General features: G+C 40.0%; 1 protein-coding gene and 1 long non-coding RNA gene across 4 annotated transcripts in view; one reads left to right on the forward strand and one right to left on the reverse strand.

Moving 5' to 3' along the window:
* The window catches only part of rgs7a (regulator of G protein signaling 7a), a 42,140-nt gene that overhangs the window by 7,223 nt on the left and 18,637 nt on the right, over positions 1 to 16,280 (forward strand). The window lies entirely within an intron of this gene.
* LOC113159322 lies at positions 7,932 to 9,453 on the reverse strand. The gene is made up of 2 exons (XR_003298615.1): positions 9,328 to 9,453; positions 7,932 to 8,676 (listed from the first exon to the last, which is right to left on the reverse strand). It is a non-coding gene; the product is annotated as an uncharacterized LOC113159322 (long non-coding RNA).

Here is a 16,280-nt window from a genome sequence, read left to right on the forward strand (position 1 = left end):
AGTTAAACAGTCTCCTGACACAGGCTTCATATTGAACAGACAGACTTGAGAGCGGTATCGATCTTCTCATCTAACTCTTGGCAAGAGAGCAAATGGGTATATTTCCCAAACTGACAAAGTTTTCCTTTAAAATAAGGTTCATTTTAAGCACCCTGGCTAAGGGCACTGAATGATCAGCCACAATATTGCTACACATTATTGCATATGATCAGAATCACAACTGTAATTTAGGTTAACATTAGTTTGGTTCTTAACTTAAAACTGATTTAATGATTTAAATAATGTAGCTTGGCCTTCACTGTAAACTAAATGATTTAACACTGGAGTTCACTGTGTGATGCGTTGGGCAGCTCTGTGAAAACAGTGAAAAGATATTTAGGCCTGTTTTGCTCTAAGCTCTCCCCTCTGTATATGTCTGCTGTCGTCTTTAGTCCTGTCTGTTAGGGTTATATAAGGGTCTAAGGAAGCCTGGGCATTAAGATAGAGGCTGACTCAGGTCTCATTTCTGTCTGGTCATTTAACTCCAGCTCATCCTTTAGCTAAAGATTCAAGGAGAATGGCAGCCAGAGTTGTGAATGAACCTGCCATCAGAGTGACAGCTTTAATGAGGACATAGTTAGGACTAAAGAGAAAATGGCATGTAGAGCTACGCTGTTATCTGCATCCTTTGTTGCATCATTCTGTATTCACCGCACACTGTGGATGTGTGTGTGTGTGTGTGTGTGTGTGTGTGTGTGTGTGTGTGTGTCTGTGCATCTTTCCAAAACATCTCTGTGTCCTTATTCTCACCTTGTGTATATCTCCATTCACTCTCACCTGACCCTCTACAAACACCATCTACATCTTAAGTGTGTCCATGCAGTCCCTACTTCTAATGCACTCCTAAGTTGTTGCTGGTGACGCTTTGTTCCTTCCTACACACAGTCCATCTGTGTTGTATAAATTCCGACTTGTCTGCTTGTCTCGAAGTGCTAGATGCTCAGTTTCTGGTTATTGTACAAACCTCTTATCTACATTTACATTTAGCCTCTCATAAGATACTCAGATACTTTGATACATATACTGCACTTGAGTCTTTAGCATTTTCTTTCTTGTCTATTGTGGTGAAGACGAATCAGATGAACTGTAAACGTGGTTATTGTAACATGTACAGGTGTATTATTTGCAATGTAAATACAATTTTGGTGGTGAGGAGTAAAGACATCAGATCCATTGTGTGAAACATGAGCTAAGACACAACCACCTAATTTTGCATAATTGCAAAATTAACCTTTTTGAAAATGTCACTGCTTCTCAAATCTATGACTACATCCACTAAAGCATTCTGCCAAAGGAAGATACAATAATTGGAGGAATGCCGTTTTTGAAAACTACATTTCGTAGCGGCCTCACATCATTGCCAGCGCTAAAATCATATTTGCACTTCAAGATCCTTCAAAAATAAACAGAAGTAAGAAACCTTGTTATCTTCTTTGCAGAGTATTTCATGCATTACCTCCTTTTTCTGTATTTTGGCAGGTTGAAGCAAGAGTAAAGTCTTTCTGCAAAACATCCTTTCACTTTTCTCTCCCCCTCTGTCTGTCTGTCTCTGCTTCTCCCCCTCTCGCTCTCTGTCTAGACATGTAAAAACATTTCTCAGTCCCAAGACTTTTTCATCCCAGTTTCCCTCTCTGCCTGCCTCTCACTCTGGTGTTCACACTTTGCCCTGTCTCTGTCTTTCTCTTTTATTTCCCTCTCTCCCCTCACTCTCCCATGTCCTCTTTTGTTCAGATCCAGGCCTTTGATGTTTCTCCTGTACTGGCAATATCACACTAACTTTCTGTCTTTGTCTTTCGCGCACTCACCCTGACACATGTGCACTCACTTTGACTCTCCCCTCCTCCCTGCCTCCAGTGTTTGGTCCAACACCATTGAAGCATCCATCTACCTCTGTCTCCCTGTCCCCTCCTCTCACATCCCTCGCCTCTCTTTGAAGTCATCACAGCCCTAGTCAGAGCCTATGCCACTCCAGTAAGCTTTTATCCTCAAACAGAGAAAAAGAGAGGAATGTATTTAGACCCAGCTAGAGCACAGTCATCTCTCCTCCTGTGTGAAATGATTCACTTGTGACTCATAGCTTTATTGGGAACTCTCTCTAAACAAACAACCAATGGATGTGGCATTTTCCATCCAAATTGACTGGAACTGTAACTGAGAGTGTTGGCCTGATTGTCCCCCTGCAGCTCGGTGCCTCTCCGAACAATGAGGAGTCATTCTCCCTGAAGCAATCATGTCTTGGTGATTAGCCTGCCATGACTGAGTGCCATCAGGCAAATCCAATACCGGCTAAATAATAAAAGTCAAACAACAATTGTTCCTGAGGGTACATTTTCATATGTTTGAGACATATATTTTCATTTGCCAAACAGACGGAGGCTCACCTTTGTCTGAAACAGTGCATTTCTCAACGCAAACTGTTGCCGACAGACGCGCACACTGTCAGCTTGCAGGTTGTATTGAGCCGAGCAGCTTCAACCTGCAGCCTACTGAGGCTCACAGCTTCACACCATTAGTTAGGCTTAGCAAGCACAGCCATCCGCGCTACAGCCTAGTCTATAAACCTCAGGCGCCATCTTGACTCAGTCTGTTTCTGCCTCTTCCTCTTAACTGTTAAAAGGTTGCAAAATAATGATTTACCGCCATAAACAAAATATATACAGCTGTGTTGTGAGTTTCCTAAATAGTGAGTTTAAAGTTATATTTAAATACAGGAAGGTAAAGAATGATGTTTGGTTTAAAATGTGAGGTTAAATTTTTTTTCAGTATTTTGTTCAATAGCCAAATACCTCCAAAACCTTCCCATCAGCCTCTGCTATACTTAGTGTTTAATGATAATTTGCTAATAAGAGCAGGCTCTCACTCTCAAATCTAAAACGATTAACGCGTGCTGACAACTGCTACCACAGGCTCCTAGTGAGGCTTAAAGTTTACTTTTAAACAATGTTATGCATGATCTTCTCAGAAATAACCATTACATAAAATAAAAAACACGCTGCCAGACACACTAGCATTTCTTATCCTGGCAACCATTGTTTTATTCATCTTGATTTTCAGACACCGACTCTTAGTAACGGCGTCCTATCTGTTAATTGAGAGATGACATTCCTGTGGCCCGTGCTGTCTAGGATGGATGTGCTTTCTCCTGCCCTCTGGTTTGTTTCTGCCGTGGTGGCTGGTGGCTGTTCTGTTGGCATCCCCATGACAACCACATCAGCAGTCTGTCAAATGCGATTATCTCTTCTGTTCTCTTAACACTTCAACAACGTGTCCAGCACACTCTTAGCTGGCCAAATAACACAACACGAGTGTGTTTATCTGTGCATGTGTGTTTCTGTATTTCTGTGCTGGTGAGTGAGCAAACATTCACACACTTTGAAGAGTGCTGCTCAGCCCATGAATGCCTGCAGTGCAGAAGCTTAGTTTAAGCGATTGTCACCAACAACTTTCACTTACAAATACACAAATAAAGTGGCAAAAAGAAATGGTGAGTAAATTACTATACTTGAGAACAAATATTTGCTACTTGTCACTTCTTTTTCATTGTTGTGCTTCTTACTTCATTACTATTATTTGACAGGAATAGCTACATGGTAAGGAATTTTAGCTATTATTGATATTTTTAAGCAGTGAGATTTGTCTTAACATTAGAGTAACCTGAATATATTTGGGTTTTAGAACATGGATAAGACCAAACAGGAAACTGAGAATAATATCCCAGCACTTTGTGCCTGTTTTCATAACAGTTACCCACCTTTACAGGTAGTTTTAAAACTTAAAGAGTAACTAAACACCAGGCTGAAAGCAGTGTGTCGATGCCCTCTCTTGCTGAAAGCCTGTTGCATCTGTAACACCCATCAGTGTTTTCACAGTGTGCTGGCACTCTCTGGGTTACACTTCTATATCTATGCTGCAAGGTGAGAATTGAAACCACAGGTCAGCAGAAATAGGCTTTTCAGCTGGTGTTAAGTTGCTTGTTGAATACATTTAGCTGCTAACACAAATGTACCTTTTCTCAAGTAGCACATTTGCTCTTTTTTACTGTTTGCAGCTACGGAAGGATTAAATTACATATTCCACCACGCACATCTAGAACATACTGTATTCAGATTGTCTATCTCTTCTCTGCCCAGCCTATAAATCAGTGAGTGGACATTGTTAACAGTGTTTCTCATCTCCCAATAAAGCTCCACCATATATCTCAGGGACATGTGTATTGGCAGCGTTGCTTCTTCTTTTTTGCTGCCTGTGCTGGACAAATGATAAAATGTGTTATCTAAGCCTGAGCAGAGTGGAAAAAGATAAGGTGAGGTTTAACAATGCATTAGGACATGGTGGGAAGGGTCTCTCTATTCCTTGCAACAGACTAATTTGATTTGTTGATATTAGCTTCTCTTGCCTGTAATGTCAGCAGAGCAGTGTATAGAGTTGGAAAAGCTTGTGATGGAGCAAGTCCGAGAGGATATTTAGGGTGAGGATGGATGTCTATAATTTGACAAATACTGCTATTAATGAAGCTGCTCTGCATGAATGGTTTCATTCATTTTTCCAGTGGCCTCATTTGCTACACTGTAATCATTGATATTGAGTGCAGTACATCAAATGTGTATCTGCAGTGATAAAGTTTTAATGTGACGGCTTTTTAATTCCATGTGCTGTAGGTGGTAGGTGCTGTAGCTTTGCACCTGTCTGTGTGAAGCATCACTAAATTAACGGTTTCTACCTGATGATCACTTCACGAATGACTGCTGTTCTGAAACGTTCAATAAAGACTATAATCCATCATCTTCACTGCTCCGCAGTTCAAGTGTCACTTGCATCAAAGTCTCTGTCCTTATCACTTTATTGTCTGTCCTGACTGTTGTGTCCTCTGAAGTGTGCATGTGTGCGCCTCCTGTCCTTGTCTCATCTCTGTTCTGCAGACAGGCGAAGGCAGAAGAATGTCAGCCTGCCAGTATCCAGCTGCTTCTCTCTTATTGGTATTCGGGGCACACAGAACCATCCTGAGTGTCTGTTGCACGTGCCAAGGAGGAATGTGGGAAATGAAGGGATGGAGAGAAAAGGAGGAGAGGAGTGAGCCCCCCCACCCTTCTCTCTCATGTTATCTGAATCTAAAAATAGACCACATCCTCCCTTCTTCTCTATTCCTCATGCATCTCTGTTTCCATACACAGCCTCCCTTCCTGTTGCTCCCTCTGTTTTCCCTCATCCTTTCCCTTTTCCTCCTCATTTCTCTGTTTGGTCTAAGTAAACATAGCTATCTGGTGCTCAATGATAAGACTCCTCAAGTGTAATGCAAGGCAGTGTGGACAGTGCTCACAGACTTCTTTGGATGAAGGATTAGCTGCAGAGGTGATTAAATTTAACACCATGGTATTCCCATGGCCAGACTGCATTGTTTATCCTCCAAAAATAAAAGCATGATTATTAAGTGCTCTTAAGTACAAATCCCAGTGGTATTGACAACTGCTGATTGCTAATCATGAATAACCACTTATACAGTACCAGAGTCTGTTTTGGTTTTATTAAATTATAAATGAGAATATGTAATTAGCTGTGCATGGCTGATCAATTGAGTGTGTGTGTTTAGGTTGTGCATCTGTAACCAAAAACCATTAAAAACTAACTGTAGAAAACTTTTGCACAGTATTTCTGACAATGCAGCTTTCTCCCTTCTTTGTCTACTAATTTATGATAGCATGCAGTTTCAGTGATGAAAACATGGTAGGTGGGCAGAAGGGATATTGGCTTTCAGTGGATTATGTTCTGGCACATGGCCAACCTTGGCTTAGTCATCGCGCCCACTGCCCGCCCACCTAGAAGATGAGAGTGAGACAGAGTGCAAGAGAGAGAGAGGCCTTGCCCTGGGAACACTATCCCATCACCAGCCAGGAACACCAGATCATAGTAGGTGTAGAAATAGACAGAAAACCGTGTCTATAAAACAGAGTCATCTAAAGGTAAAGACAAGACTTTACAATGTTTTGCCCCAAGTGTTCTATCCCAACATGAACCAGAAACTGAAAACAGAAGTAATACAGGACAAATTAGTGTGTCTGACCCTGTAGATGCTGCAGCTTACTATCAAAAATGACAAATACTCCTAATACTATTACATACAGACTATTAGAATTACTACTGTTCCTGATACTGTTATCAGATATGTCACTTATATTTGACATCAGTAGCTTTTGCGTGCACCGCCTTGTACTGTGTGCAATATGGTGCTCAGTGTGAAAGTGTGGACTAAAAGTCCATATTAATTGAACTTTGACCCAGGTTGTGCTGATCTTTGTATGTGCAGTTAATCTCATTTCATTACTATTTAAACTGAAAGATGGATGGAAAATGAGTTTCAGAGTGGTAATACAGTGTTAGGCTAATTTATAGTAGTTGCAAGAGCGAGACAAAGTGCTCTGTTTGGTGTATTTGACTGAACAATGTAAAAAAGTGAAAAAAGCTAAATACAGCAGCATGTGTAGCTGCTTCACAAGAACTGGCTTTTAGTCTATAAACAGGCTTCACACATTAGGTATGGGCAAATTCTGAAGAGTCTAATATTAAGTCTAAGTTGTGTGTCTTACTGTTAGACACAACTACAACAGTAGTAAAAATTAAACAGCATCACAAAGAGCTTTAACTTGCACTACAACATACAACATATCCTGCTGTACATTACTCTGAAATGTGCTGTGGTTGCATAACACATGAAATGGCAGAAACTGACTGGCTGGCAAATCTGGAACAAGAACTGCATCAACCATAGCAATGTCAAATGAGGATAAATGCCAGTGTTTTTTCAGGGAGCAGGCATAGCCGGCTGACTACCTCTTATCCATGATTCAACGCTTGCCTCTTTCTCTTTAGTAGAGGGCTGTCCCTTGGGGAAGGAGGAGCTGAAGAGTCAGGGGATATACTGAACATCCTTTTGCAGCCCACACCAGGGACAGTGATCCTCTGGGAATGAGAGGAGAAAGGAGCCTGCGTGTTCTAAAAAGCTGTAAAAGTTGATGAAAATACTGTGAAGAAGGGTGTTGAAGAGGCAGGAATCTGTTAATAACCATCTGGAAAGCAGTCTAAATGAACTTTGATAATAACATCTGTCTGTCAAACCAGTTGACAATAATGCAGCTTATGCTGTTGTACACAGGAATGCTGTACTAATGTTTTGATTACTTGTCTTCCAGCATGGAAAAGGGTAGAAACAAAAATGATGCACTACCATGTAAGTAGTATATTCTGAAAGGCATTCAATGACAGTGAATATGGAAGTGGAGAAGTATTACTATTATTAGAAAATACACTTTCCTGCAAAGTTAATTTGGGGATGTGAAAGGATCAGGCAAGAAAATACAACATCGTTATCCAGCTAAAGTCATTCACAGATGCTTAATGAAGCTAATAAGGCTAAATCTGTTTAAATTAATTTAGACTCAATCTAATTATGGAACTTCGACCTCTCTAGGAGCATTATAAAGCAATTTTTCAAACGCTGGATTTGACTTTTAATTACCTTATATATGCATGTGCAGGTGATATGGAACATAGTCCTGCCAGCGGTTTCACAATTACAATGATTCACAGGTTGATTTCATTTATTTCAAATCATTTAATGTATTATTCACATTTTTATCCTTTCACACAAACTCTGGCTTACAAATAGTGTTTCGAACAAAAGGATGCTATATTCAGGTGCACAGAAAATAACACAACATGCCACTGTTGTGACCTTAAGTCAGTAACACCACATGGGGGATCAAAGATCTACTTGTTTGCCTGTAAACATCAGTCTCACTTTCATCCATTAGCGAATCAGACTAAATCAGATTAAGCCATTAAAAGGCTCCCAGTCACACCTTGAGCAGCATTTCAAAGCTGAGGAGGCATCACGGCTGACAGCATCCATTTGTAATCATCCCAATAAACCAAAGTCTGTAGTAAAAGAAAACATCTGTCCTTCGCTGTCTGTCATAGCTTGCTTATGATAATAGTACTGCTGCTGCATGCAACAGTGTTTTACAGTGGCATCGGATTTTTCTTGGCACACATCTCCATTATGGAAATAATGGGCAAAGCAGTGCAATACCAACTGGTACATTATGAAACACGCTAATGATATTAGGCGTGAGGAGAGCGAGGAGGCATGAAGAATGAACAATTCATAGATCTTTGCAGTTTTCTGGAAAGATAAAGACGTGCACCACGAAGCATGCTACTGCATCGGATTTCTTTATAACTGAACCTTTTAGGCTGTGATGTTATTTAAAATGACATATAGTGAAGAAGAAAAGAAACAGTGTGTGAAACAGTGAAGAGCCATTCTAAGAAACAGATGCTCAGATTTACCTGATGGCTCAGTGGAGCCTGATTGTGTACACAGACACAGAACTGTATTGATGAATACAACTGAAAGCAAGGCTTATCAAGCACAAAACTGCAGATGTTGTTAAATGGCTAATTACTGGTTTGCAGAATCTGCTTCACGGTATCCAGAAGTAAAGCCTTCCGTTTCGATGGAGTAATCGCCGTCACTCCTGGCAGTATTATCACCTGGACATCTGTTCCTCATATTCTGTGATGCTGGCCTGCTGTGAAACAGACTGCTGTCCATTCTCCATCTCATATCTCCAGTTAGCGTACCTATGAGAATTGAAGAAATGCATGAATAGAAAGACACAATAAAAATGCAAAATAAGCGAAAAAAAAAAAAAGTAAAACAGAGAGCTAGAGCAGAGAAATTCATTTAAAATAGAATGGATTATTAATCAGGATGGTTCATGCAAGATTAAATGTGAGCAAAGGAAACAAAACAGGCCCATCTGTTGCCAAGGCTAAGCGAAGAGTTTGTGTTTCCCTATTTTACTCTTCTTACATATTAGATCTTCCTTCATTATATAACCCTGGATGTTTGATGGTTGACATACTCTTGTTAGTCGGGGCTATAGTTGATTAATAGCAATAAGGCAATTAGTTAATTAACAGAACATTACATACTGTTTCAATGAATTGTTTAATATTTCTTAAGCAAAGAATCTCTCAAATGTGGAATGAGCTGCTCTTTCTATTTTATTTGTTTGTTGTTCAGGCAAAAAATACATCTGTAGATGTTATATTGACGTGGAAAATTGTCCTTTTTTTTGGCATTTTGTTCTGCTTTCAGCGTGAAAGTAATCAAAGAATTGATCCCTAGTGCTTGAATAGCAGCAAGAGCAGCAATTTGCTCATATAATCAAGTATAAAAAAAAAACAAAAGACAGAGAACAGTGAAAATAATGTTAGCTGTATTCTTACTGATAAATGTGATAATGTAGTTTAGCTGCAACCCTCCCATTTTTATCCAGGCTCGGGCAACACCGGGTGGGTTGGGTGCAGACCTTCTGTCTCCCAACCCACCGCTCTACCACACAGGCCACACCAGGGCCTCTGTAAATGTGATAATGTAGTATTATTAGTATATTTAACACAAACATCACTACAAGCAATTCTCCTATTTTACTCATGACTGATATTAAAACAAACAAAAACAAAAACTACAACAAATATTACACATACAATTATGTAATTACTGTTAATGATTATTACGTTATATGTCCTGGAGTAATAATTATACTCTTAATATGCAACCTGTCTAGTAACTGGTAAAGCCCAAACATAAGAGGGTGGAATTATACCAACAGAAATATTTTACAATGTACATAAAATACACCCTAGTTAGAGTGTGTTAGTTTAATTATCAAACTAAGTAAATAATAAAATAGAGTAAACTACATGTTCTGGTAACAAAGGAAGAGAAACAAACCAAAAAGGCTTTCCCTTTTTTCCCATATGCCCTAAAATTAGACAAGACAATATCTGTCTTTCTCAGTCTCCATGCATCCACCCTCTGCCCCCTACAACCACTTTCTTTTTTGTTTCTGTCTTTTTTTCTTGTGAATGAGTGATGGCGAGCTGCCAAAGATGCCCTTGCGATAGTGGTTGCAGACTGTGTTGCTGTGGTAACTTGGAAACGTATGGTAACCTCAGAGACACTTAAGATTCATGACATCTACTCAACAACCTTGTCAGTGTGAGCTCAATAACTTTCCCCACCTAGCTGCAGGGTCATTTCATTGTGAATGCACAAGTGGTGCAGTGCTGCACAGGTGAAAATTACACACAAATTACAGTTTGTATCTAACTGGCAACGTAATAAAATTTTGTTTATATTAGCAAACAGCAGTGGGTTAGTTGAGCTAATATGTTCATTGTTTTTGACCTTTCCCAGTCCCACAAAAATGCAGGTTTCTGTAGAGGTGTTCTAACAGTACATGCAGGTAGGTAGAGTCTTTATTTGAGCACAAAAAGTGTCTTTTCCTGCTGGTTGGTTGTTGCTGTGTGATGTTATGGATGTCAAATGCACTGAAGACAATTGAAACAATTGAAAGATTGTATTTAATCTTTCGATTTTGGGGTGTAAAGATTTTTGGCTACACATCTTTTACAGAGGTACATTAACGATTGACAATATATCCACAACACTGACTTTAAATATCTCTTTTATCTCTGCATTGTGTCTTTCACTCATCACAAAGTGTCAAACAAATAAATATTGCAATACACAAACACCCATGCACTCTGAATATCATATGCAGAATAACTGATTCCTTTTTGTTGTAAACTAACCCGTCTTATTTGTGTAAAGTTATGTTAGGATTATTAAATGCTTTCATTTCGTGTTCTGCTTATTACTTATTAATGTTCTACTTCAGAAATAATACTGATTATACTGCAGATTGAGGCATATATACTATATAATTTGTATTCTACTAATTCCACTGATTATTGTGAGAGTTTCCACTGTGCTATATTATACAGTATCTACTTTACATTGATATTTTTTCCTGCTGCACTGTACATTACAAGTTCTATTATACAAAGTGCACTTGTCCACCAAAAGCCATTACACGAAAAGCCTTTGGTCAGCATTTCTCCTCTGTATTTAGTAATAAATGAGCAGTTGACCTCGAATGCCCTGAGTGCAGCCTAGGCAAAGTTATCCTTCACTTGATTGTGTATGTTTAATGTGTCTTGATGGGTAGAGAAAGAAAGGCCCCCAGACAGGGATAAACACCAGTCTGTCTTCAGAGAACTTACATAAGAAGTGATCATCTAATTAAAGCTGTTTGAAAAATGTGTTTTGAGTTCAAGTGCTGAGATTTCTCCTCTTTACCAAAATCTAGGTCACGGCTGAAAAGGAACAGCATCATTTGAATATGTCACCTTTGTAGAGAGATACACAAGACAAAGGGTACGGAGGCAGGGGACCCTGTCTATCAAAGAGATTAATACCGGGCAAAATAATATAGCTCATAATATGTAACTATCAAAAACAGCACTGATAATGCAATTCTTTGACAAATTATTAACAATATGCTTTGTCTGTAATGTGTCCTACCCCTATTCCCCAAAGTATGGCACAAAGAACATTTTGTTTTTGAATATGCTCCACATGCAAATGCACCAGCCTGTGTAGAAGAGATGAGTGATTCATTTGTGGCAACATTTCACCGTGCTTTAATGTGTCTCTACATACTGTAGAGCTAAAAGCGCTTATGTTAATCGACTGATCCTAAATAAAACTACTGACCCTGGCTAATATGCATGTTGTGTATATTTGTAAACCACCACTAGTTTTTGAGAGCAAACTAAATGTGAACTATTACTGCTCAGCCTCCACCACAGGTTGTGCCTCATTATTGGAGCTAAGTACTGCAGTTCTGGAGGAAATGAGATCAACCAACTGCAAAGACGGTTTTATCTAGTAGAGCTGTCATGCTATATAGCCACCGGTTCTATTCAGACTGCTCTCGCGGTGCCTAAGGCAGCCAGATTTGAGCTGGGTTGCTCACCTATTTTGATGTTGCGCTTTTTACAATATAATAATCCCCACCTTCTGGGATCATAAGCTTTTATAATATATGGGTGTGTATTTGTGTGTCTGTGTGTGTGTGCAGTTCTGCTTTTCTGCCAGAGTGCATATGCTCTACTTGCAATGTGACTGATAATTGCTGTATATTCGTCTGTCAAGTAATAATGGGAATATCTGTGCTGTGTGCATGTGTGTGTATGTGTATGCATGTGCTGCTCTGTAATGTGTATTTGTGTATTTCTGTGGTTCAGAGATGTAAGGAATATCTCTTCTCCTCATGTAGAGAGACTTGTCCTCAGATAACACTATCAAAGTAATACCATTCTCCCTGCACATCTGATGCAGTAACATTCACCCATTACGGTGCAGGCAATGCGACCAAGAAAAAGGGGGAGAGGAAATAGCTGGAGGTGAAAGAGAAGAAGGAGAATAGGAAAGCTTTTAATTTCCTCAGCAGCAGTCACTGAGGTTTTTACATCTGCTCAGACAAACAGAAAGTGGAACGAGGTCTAGATAAGTTTCCAATTCAATGACAAGCCGAGCTGCGTCGGATGGTGTGTGCTAAGAAAGACCTACAATTTCTTTAAAAAATTGTTTTTGAGGTTAGTGTCACCTTTAAAGCATGTCAAGAGGATAAGAACATGTTTCTGGGTTTTTTTTAAAAATGCATCTAGATGGGTCATTCAGCGTACACCTGTAAACACTGGTCTATCTTACAGGATTTAAAGCTTATGTAAGTAATGATGTTCTGATTAAAATATGCCTGAGTTCATTGAGCACTGACGATTTTTTCCATTGCTTAAATTTAGGTCAGCACTAGAAACGAAGAACATCATTTATCAAGGAAGAAGTTTTAGGCAATATTGCAGGCAATCAACAAATGAATGCCCTATAACTTGAATCTATTAACTCACTGAATCTATTACTGCAGTTTTGATCCATATTTCACTGTCACTTTGAGCATGCATCTGCCTCAGTTAGTCCACAAAGGTGTCTATCATCCCTCAACTCTAATCCATCCTTCAACACTACAGTCACTAAGCACTAAATGAATAAAAAAAACTATATCTAAGCCACATTTTTTTCATTTGTACATAGTTTACAGTTCAGAGAAACAGGTTGGAAAAGACTATTTACATGGTACACACTTGAAAACACTGACGTAACATAACCACAGTTCCACGTTTTCACAGTCTGACATAACTTCTTTTTTGCTGGCGTTACTAATTAACGTCACTTTAAAGTGATATATCTAAGGACATACAATTAAATAGCAAAAATCTCCACCCAAAAACCTCCCATACCCCTGGTGTGGTGTGCTTAATATAAATTCTGTCTAGTAACTGATGCTTCTATCATCTTGCTTTTCTTAGAAACAGCCTGTCAAATAAGTGGACTTATGGTGCACTTAACAATGGCTAAAAAGAAATCTAAGAGGCCAGCATTGATTTACAAACCCAGTTTGAAATGTTTTTTTTTTTTTTTTTGGGCCAAATGGTGCTTCAGAACATTCTGATTGCACCCTGAGTGCCCTCACTGATAGTCTTTGAAGTGCTTGGAGCTGTGTGCTGAAGCTCAGTATGTGCTTATATCCGGAGCTTTTGTTAGTCACTTCATACGTACCGAGTCCTGTGCCATCATTATTCAATGATTCACACTGTGCAGCCAAAACACTCACTCTTATCTGTTAAGAGGCTGCAGAGACGCAGTCAGACAGCTCTGGGTGGGTGGATGGGTGGGGGACAGAGAAAGAGAGAGAGAGAGAGACAGAGAGACTGTTGCTCTCTTGTGGGAAAACGACTTTCCTCTCTTCCTCACAACATGAAGCCAGAGAGCATCCCTACTTCAAGAGCTTTAGATCCTGAATATTCACGCTGGTGGCATTTTACCATGTGTAGGCGGTGAGGGTTTGCAGAGATAGGAGAGAGTGTGTGAAGTATTGATCACTGTTGCTGCTGTCCTTGTTTGCTCTGTGTCTCACAGTCAGAGAAAAAAGTGAGACGTACGAAGATACAGAGAGAAGGTTGGCATTACAGGCCACACTTTTTTAAAAGGGGATAAGCCGAACATAAGGATTAATTTAGAGAGATGTGTTTAAAAACAACAAAAAGAGAGAGGCAAAACGGACGTGGGTTTCTCTGGATCAATCCAAACTAACAATCACACAACAAAACAGAAGCAGGAAATTTAAGTTGTTCTCACAAGGGCATCAAATTCACACAGGGGAACTAGCAAGCAAACATTTTGCAGATCAAATAAACTGCATTAAGCAGTGTACACAGGAGAAACCGACTGACTAATAGACAATAATAATCACATCGCATGTCTCCCTCTCTCAGTTTGCCCCAGCAACTTTTACTTACAGTGGTCCATCAGTGTCAGTGAGGCTCCAATCACTAACTGGGATGAGTTTAGCTCAAGGATCTTTGAATAGCTATGAGCTTTCATTATATCACATACAGTATATCGCTACAGTATTAGCTCATGAACTACTAAACCAAGTAGTTACAGATTGTCATAATCAGAACTGCTTCTTCTTCACCATTTACGTCACAGAAATTCATTTGAACCCCTACAAAATCTTAATTCTGTGGGCAGGCCCTCTCTACGTGTACCTTGGCCTTGTACCTTGTATCTAACTTGGATAACAGCCAAATGACTAAATGTAAATGTAAGAACATCATCAATCTCATGCAAAAGAGTTGAGCTAATTCTACTTAATTCCAGTGAAAATGGCACCCTTGTTATACACCATATGTACTGAATGTTTAGTGATGAAAATCATCGGAAGGGACTGGAGGGTGTGCTCCAATTACTGCGATATTACAGTGCTCAGCACCCCTGAAAAAGCTTAAAGCAGAGTGCCGGAAACATCAGATCCAGGGAGAGCAATGTTGATTCTGACTTCTTCGTGGAGCAGCGTCCCACTCTTCACCCTCACAGGAGTTCATGTAGACTGGGAATTTGCCCATGATGTCTACATGTGCTTTGTGGAAGACTGCATCCCTTGTGGAGTCTTACCGAGAGTACTGGTGGGAGTAAAGGACACTGATGTCATTGCTACAAGCCATCTGGTCCTTATATAACCGAAGTGAGAACTGTGACTGTATTCTTGGCAGGAAGTCAAACACATTTCCAGGTGGTGTTGGTCTCCATCAGAATTGTCCCTCTTCACTGGTCCTGTTCCTAAGTTTAATGGACATTATATCAACACATAGCAAGAGTGGCGAGAGTGTCTGTTTTCTGTTTGGTGGTCTTTACAGACAGTTCAGTTCTCTTTCTCGGCCTTATCAGACCGTGATTTTCAACATGCCTTAGAGCCAAATTGAGAGTTGCTGCCTCATCTATCTTAGGGTCTTATTCAGAAGTGAAGCTGGAGTGGAGCATGGGGTGTGAGATTGACAAGTTGATCGATGATGTGTTAGCAGTAGTGTTGGTGGTGTTATGGTAAGGGGACTGAGCCAAAAGGCAAAGCTTTCCATTTACCAGTTGATCTATGTTTCACCAATGGTTATGCGCTTGGGTAGTGACTGAAATGGTGGCAGGGCTTGCACTTAGAGAGAGGATGAGCAACTCAGATTACCAGAGGGAGAGACTATATAGCTCATCTGGGAATGCCTTGGGATCTCCCAACTTTTCTTAGCCTGCTGCTGCCACAAGCCAAGCCTGTATAAGCATAAAATTGATGGATGGATGTTTGTGTAGCACATATTATTGTGCTGCCAGACCATTGAACTCTGTACATATTTTCCATGTGTGTATTTTTACACCGAGGGAGGAGTTTGGGGAGAGCTCTTGGCATCCATTCAGGCTGACATATCGGGGCCATGCTCCACTCTCTGCCTTGCTCCCTTCTGTGTGTTCTTGGAAACGTGACCGCCTTGTGTTGCCCTGCCAGACCCTTGAGAGAACTCCCAGTACATTACCGTCTCAGTGATGTGCACTAGTGTTTTTGTGTTTGCATGTGTGCCTGTCTGCGTCTATTCGCATGTGCATGTAATTTTTCATTTCAGCTTTTGGTTCAAATACAAAACATTTGTATTTTAAATGGCTTCTGAATGACATCATACGTTTTGTATGCTCTGGAAAGTTTGAATATGTGGCTGTTTATGGACACAAATATACTGTGATGGATAATAACAAGAAGCTTCATTGCTGGACTTCCAAGATTCAATAGCTCTTGCAGAATTCAATAAGTGCAGCTTACTGGCAGTTTTATGTGACAAATAACACAAGTCAGTGAGATTTTTTAAAGGACAGGCATAAATCTGACAACAGTGATTGTTAGTCACCAACTTTCTCACCTCACTCTCCGTCCCCTGAGGACCTGGCTGAA

The sequence above is a fragment of the Anabas testudineus genome, chromosome 15 (assembly GCF_900324465.2).
Source record: "Anabas testudineus chromosome 15, fAnaTes1.2, whole genome shotgun sequence".
Taxonomy (NCBI): Eukaryota; Metazoa; Chordata; class Actinopteri; order Anabantiformes; family Anabantidae; genus Anabas; species Anabas testudineus.